Source organism: Vicia villosa, linkage group LG2, assembly GCF_029867415.1.
Source record: "Vicia villosa cultivar HV-30 ecotype Madison, WI linkage group LG2, Vvil1.0, whole genome shotgun sequence".
NCBI lineage: Eukaryota > Viridiplantae > Streptophyta > Magnoliopsida > Fabales > Fabaceae > Vicia > Vicia villosa.
The window spans coordinates 172035777-172043007 of NC_081181.1; the positions used below are offsets into that span (position 1 = coordinate 172035777).

The 7231-nt window shown below is 30.0% G+C and overlaps 1 pseudogene; it reads right to left on the reverse strand.

Moving 5' to 3' along the window:
• Positions 1–4623: 4623 nt before the first annotated feature.
• Positions 4624–6562, reverse strand: LOC131650655 (probable pectinesterase 53; annotated as a pseudogene).
• Positions 6563–7231: the final 669 nt, after the last annotated feature.

Below are 7231 nucleotides of genomic sequence, written 5' to 3' on the forward strand. Positions count from 1 at the left end.
TGAGCACAACCACCATAACCAAATAGTCAATTCACTTTGTGAGTGTGTGAGCATTTGTTAACCCTTTTGAGTTTTTTTGTCAATATCCATGTTTCATCTGAACTTGATGCTTTTCTTTGAGTATTTAGTTCTTCTTTTTCCCTGGATTTTGATATTTGTTTTCTTGAACCCTCAACCATGATTTTTGGTTTGAATTTTTACCTTGCCTTAGAAAATAGGGAGTATTCACACTTCGATGTTGGTTAAATTTAAGTTGGGGAGAAAAATATTTCTTTTTTATTGGTTGATTGCTATGAGGTTGGGAAAATAAATCAAAAATTATGAAAAAGAAAATAAAAGAAAAAGAAAAAAAAGAAAAAAGTTTTGAAAAAGAAAGAAAAAAGAAGTATGGAATAATTGTACAAATAAGTAGTATGATTGGTCTCACAACATGGGATTAAATTTGAAGTTTGATTGGAATTTTGTTGTTTGAGCCTTTGTGAATTGATCACTCCCTTAGGTTTAAGCAAATTTTTATTTCAATTAGCTTTAGAAATTGCCCCTTGTTTGTTAACCGAGCCACATTACAACCTTGAAAAGCTCTTGTGATTTTCGCTTTTGTATTTTCAATATGATTCTTGGATGAATACATAATTTAGACTATTATTTGCAAGATTGTTTGTTGAGTGTCAAAGTCCCACGCTTTTGTGTGTTTTTCATCCCTAGATGAATTTTGCTAGGTGTGATTCATGATTAAGCTTGTATTGTTTTGGAATGTTTGGTATGATTTTTGTACTTAGGATTCGTTTCGTTTACATGTTGCCGTTGTAGGATTGTGGTAAGTATTACTTTTTTATACATTTTTGTATTGAGCCATTCATTTGTTTTTGTTTTTCAAAACTTGTTGATTCACGATTCTTTGGTTTATTACATTTGATTCTTTGAGTTGTTTGACATTGTTTGAGGACAAACAACGTCTCAACTTGAGGAGAGTTGATAATGCCAAAATGTCGTTATTTTGAGTATATATTTGTGGCACTCATCGATTCTATTCATTTGGCTTTTATAGTAAAACCCCGACTTTTGTGTAAATAATAGTATACTTGAGTTTCTGATTCAATTATGTATCATTTGACCATTTATCATTCTTTTTATAGGTATTAATGCATATCAGAGCCCCGAGCAATAAAGAGTCGAAGGCACGACTTCGAATACGCAGTTTTGGAGCAAGAAGGAAGAAAATTCTACACAGCCTGCTAAGCCTAGTTGAAGCGTGCTACCACTTTCAATAACAAAGACAAAATTTATTTTCTGAGCCCGCTTAGCGCGGTTAGTCCAGTAAGAAAGGTCACTTTTCCAAGACCAGATATTTTTCTCCAGAGGCAATTTGACGTGTTAATAAATGAAAGCCCGCTTAGTGCGATGAGCTCCCTTAGCGCGGCTACAAAAGTTTTGTGTTTATATTTCTCATTTGAGACATTTTCTTGAGTTATGTCTTTGGGGATTTTTTATCCCAAATTCATCAATTTCTTTCCTAGATTAAATTAGCTTAGAAAACAACAATCGAGTCCTACATGTGGATGATCGGAGGTGGATTCTTAATCAATCGGAGCTGACAACCCGTGAGATGTTTGGTTTTCCTCTCTTCTTCTTTGTGTATTTCGCTTTTGTTGGGTTTGTAAAAAGATATAAACAGGAAAATAAATACATTCTTCAGAGAGATGCGGGTTGTTACTGCGGTAAATCGGCAAGCAAAAGATTTGAAAGTATTACTCCGGAAATTATCGTGTCCACAACGATGGTCAGGTTAGAATGCCATTGAATCTAAGAAACCGTTGAATGGCATTCTAACCTGACCATCGTTGTGGACACGATAATTTCTAGAGTAATACTTTCAAATATTTTGCTTGCCGATTTACCGCAGTAACAACCTGCATCTTTGAATGGCATTCTAACCTGACCATCGTTGTGAACACAAAAGGCACATTTACCATCAGTTTTGATTCCTATATTTTCCATTTTGTATTTGGTGGGGATTCTAACAACGATAGTTAGCCAAAGGGTAAAGGTCTAGCATAATTTTGGAAGAATGATTTCCTCCAGTTCATAGGATTCCCTCTAATCTCTTTATACATCTCACTAGTTTTAAACTTATGGACAATTATACTCTTCTCCCAATACTCACTGTGCAGCACCAAATTTTTAACTTTTTTGATACTCTTGATCTTCCATGAACTAGAGCTTTTGGCTTGCCATTGTAGAATACTTTCACCTTTCACATGATAAGCATTATTCCAATGGATCCATAATTTGTCTTCTTTCATGTGAAAATTCCACAACATTTTTACAAGGGTAGCTTTGTTCCAATCTTCCAGAGATGTTATGTTGAGCTATCTAACATTTTTAGGGTCACATACTCTTTCCCAAGTTACCAATGCTTTTCTGCCTGTTGCTTTACCAGACCAAAGTAAATTTTCGCAAATGGAGCCAATTTTTTGAATGATTCTTTTAGGTGGAGGAAAAACTTGTAACCAATAACCTGCAACAGGCATTATGATCCTTTTTACCAATTACTTCCTGCCAACATAGCTCGGAAGACTTGTTGACCAGTGTTGAATTTTAGCCAGCATCATATCAATAAGTGGCTAACATTGATTGATGGTGATTTTCCTACTAGACGGGAGGGGTCCCAAGATATATGAATGGTAGTTTCCCAATACCATAGCTGATTTCAGATGTGATCCTCTTTTGTTCATTCTCCTGTGTTCCTCCAAAGTAAATCTTTTATTTGGTTGTATTTGCTTTGAGCTATATTACAATTGAAAATTGTTGAAATCTCTGCATCATCAGTTGGACAGATCCCTTATCTCCCCAGAGAAGAGTAATAAATCATCAGCAAAACAAACATTAGTTATCTTTAGTTTGGCAAATTTGGGATGGTAGTTTTAAGGGGTCCTAAAACTATTTAAATTAGAGTAATTATTATTAAAAATGTTTCTTTTTATAGTTTTTGATCATTTAGATACAATCAATTTTATTATCTAATTTTTTAAAATAAATTTGTGTCATTCTTAAAATTAATATAAATTGTATTTTGGATAACTAAGTTATAACTTTACTATGTTTAATTTTTAAATAGATTGAAATTCATCAATTTTTACTTATCAAATAAATTTTGCAACAAATTGCATTTATATCTTATTATTAAAAAAATATTTTTAAAAAAAGCATCAATTATTGTTTTGAGTAATCTAAATTTCATACAATGTGCATAAAATGATATCTACTATCTTTCTTCGAGTTAATAATATGATAAAATAAATATAAATTTATAAAATAAATCAAAATAAAAATGCTTTTTAATGAATTATTTATTATTTAACAAAATCATTTTCCCACTATTTGGTGTGCACAATTGGTTTTCAGTGATGAAAGTTCATACTTTATTGCAAAACAATGTGAAAACTTACCAAAAAAGTTTGACGTTAAGCACAGTGTTGTACCATACCATCCTCTAACAAACGGTCAGGTAGAAACCTTTAATAAAAATAAAAAAATCAAAAATATCTTTAAAAAAATTGTTTATTTGTTTAGAATGGATTGAGCAATAAAGTTGACTGGCACATTTATGACATTCTTAACGACGCCCATTAATATTTTAATTTTTATTTAAAAAATCAATTGTGACGATCTTACTAAAAAAATTCTATTTTAAGTTTCAAAATTTGAGAAGGTTTATATTTTTAAGAAGTTTGCAAAAAGACAATAAAAAAAGAATTTAGAATGAACTGATAACTTAATTGTTTTCATTTTATTCTTTTGAAAGATATTAAATTTTGTTTATGAGATAACCAAGCTAAAAAAAAGGTTAAGATGGAAATTGAATCCATTAATCAAAAGAAAAAACAACCAAGCTAAAAAAATGGGGTTGGAGCACATAAAAAATAAAAAATAAAACAAAATAATTTACGACTTGTTTAATTTTCAGAAAGAAAAAAAAAATTCAATGCCCCCTGTTTTCTGTTCACGTTTCATTCTCTTGCTTAGCTTGCTCTGAATATTGTTCCTCACTCTTCCTCTCATTCTCACCTCTGCCTATCCTTTACCATTGCTCATAACTATTTTTTTTTTTTTTTTGTTTTTCTTAATATCTAAACTATATATTTTAATATTTTACAACTTGTAATTCGACAAATATGGGCTTGGTGAGACAAATAGATTCTCATTTTTTTTTAATATAACTTTGTGAAGATTAATAAGATAACTATTTTAATAAACATTGAATATGTAAAATTAATGTTTTGTAAAATAACAATGATACTAAAAAACAATATAATTTTATCTTATTTTTTGAAAAAATTAAATTGATCCCACAAAATGAAATAAGAATACTACAATCACCAATATCAATACTTTTTTATTCAAATAAGGAATACATAATGATGGAATAACAATAATGTATGCCCTGCATATATAGACATGCATTTGGTCTTTTACTTTATTTATTTATTCATAAATGAAGTGGTCCTAAAGGCTTGAAATTCACACACATGATTTACTTTTTTTTGTAGTAAGTTAATGTGATAAAATTATTACTATTATATATTAGATAGTAGAAAGCACTAAATTACAATAAGTATTGTGTTAATGAGGAATGAGCCAAGTATCTCCTTGTATGAAATGGATTCCATCAAATGGTTGAATCTCTTTATCAGTGAGTTTTCGTACCCATGGAGCTCTTCCAGACAAATTGGACCCAGGCCCGCTACATTTGTATTCTCCATAGTATAACTTTGTTCTGCATTTATTTACACAAACAAAAACACAAAATAAGATTTTAGTACATATAATTTGCATAAAGAGAAGCGTGTGATTTGTATAATATACTTACACGTTGCGTTTTTCGTGAAATTTATCATCCCATCCTTGGGGGAGAACAATCTTTTCCATATTAGTATACAAAAAAACAACTCTCGAATATTCTCCCCAGGGTCGTCCGAGATAAACTTGTCCAGTCCCTTTTACAAAGCAATTTTTAAAAGAAAATCCACTGTCTAATGACAAATTTGAGCGCTCTTGAGCTGTGACGTAGTTCAACTGCTTTGATATTGAATTCAGAATGCAGCCCTAATACCAAGTTTGATTAAGTAACCATTAATAAATTAATTAAGAATATAAACATGAATAACACATTTTTTAAATGTCTCACTAATTTGATTGTATCCAACCTAATTATGGGGGAAAAGCCCCCGGTAAGAAAAATAAATTTGGTGTGAAGCAATTGGACCATTTTCAAGCTCATGTTTTGGGAGATTATTGTTATAAAAAGACTTGTAAAAATAGAAGAAAATTGAAATACAATAATACCTCATAAAGAGACCTTCCATGGCCGAAGATAAAATCAACAGATCCTTGGATAACACAATTTTTAAAATAATGAAGCCCTTGGTGATCATATAATGTGTCTTGAACCCCTTGAAAAGCACAATTATAAAAAGCAGTTTTATTTCCAGAAACTCGAAGTGCAACAGCTTGCTCCACATGTGATTTATTGTACGAAGCAGTGTTCTGGATTAACAAATAATAACTTGACATAGTGAGTAATTATCATTTTTCACATTAGATTTTTACCAGCTTCAAAAAGATGAAATATAATTAAAACATAATAAGAAACAAATATTTAGCTAATTTATTTTTTAGTACCTTAAACAGAATATTCATGGCAACAAAGTAATCTGCATCCACAGCAACACTTGCAGTTTTGTATGTCTTCAACGGTTGACCATCATTACCAATAGTATAATATGAATCATCCCACGTAATAACAGGTAGATTCTTTGCATCTCCTAAAAATGTTACAAAAGGCAGTGTTTGTGGAATAACAATTTTTTCCCTACAAATAATAAATCAATACAATAATTTAGTTAACATCAACAACAATATTTTCAGTTTAATTTAACTAAATATTAAAATATATAAACAAATAAAATAGTAAAAGTGACTAAATATAAATATCAACTTAAAATTAAGCTTTAATAATCAAGTGAATATTCTTGACTCAAGATATATGTGTGGTAAGAGTTAGGAAGATAAATAGTGTCCGTTCAATTCAAGATGTCTTAATGTCTAGAAGAAATTAACATAAAATCACGTATTATGGAACATAGCTACATTGTTTATAGCAATATCATAGAAAAAAAATTGTGTAACTCGTTAAACACAAAAAAATAAAATAATAAATTAACGAATAATTATACCGATAAACGCCTGGTGCAATTAAGATGACGACTCTGTTCGTGTTAGGCACCGGAATGCTGTTTAAAGCATCTTTGATTGTCTTGAATTTGGCTGGTGCATTTTTGTTGACTCTGATTATTATTTTCTGCCTCTCTGCCTCTTTAAGTTTTTCATCAACAATACTCTTATCTGGTTGTAATACACTATTTTCTCTCCGATAACTTTCAAGATTGAAAGTTATCCACTTTTTAAAATCAGAATTGTCGATATGAGCAGATTTTGAGTGACAAGTGAAAAAAAATAAAAATCCTAAAATTGTGAAAAAGGTGACATCTCTTGGAACCATTTTTCTATAATTTTTTTTTTTTAAAATGAAACTACAAATGTTGAAGTCCATCCATCAAGACATATATATAATATATAAAATATTAATGTCACTATCAAAATGTTAATCACTCTTATTTTTTTGGTTAACGTGTAACTTAAGATTTACATATATAAGTTTTGATTTACATTATATTCATGGTAATTTTTGTTGTTATATATTTTTATCATCTTAATAATGCTAGACGATGCTCCTCCATTTTCTTGTCCTATTTCACTAAACAATAGTATGAGTTTCATATTCTTTTTTGTCATTTTTCATTTTCTATTTAAGTTTCCTTTTTTCTTCACTATTTTTTTTTTATGGATAATGCTTCTTGTTACGAACATCACATGCACGATAATGGACGGATTTTTTATGGCCTTTGGAAGGCACCGTTTTATTTATCTACTTTCCATTTTTCAAGTATATTATTCTATCTGCCAATTATATGCTATTGTTGGCTTATTATATTACTATTATATATTATCGTTGGCTTTCGACGCAGGGCCGGTCCTTTAAATTTAGGTGCCCTGGGCGAATCAAAAGAGTGGTGCTCCTATAATTTTTTTAAACAATAAATACATAAGGATAAAAGAAATAATTGGATAAAAACACATTTTTATTTGACATTATGCAAAAAGAATACAA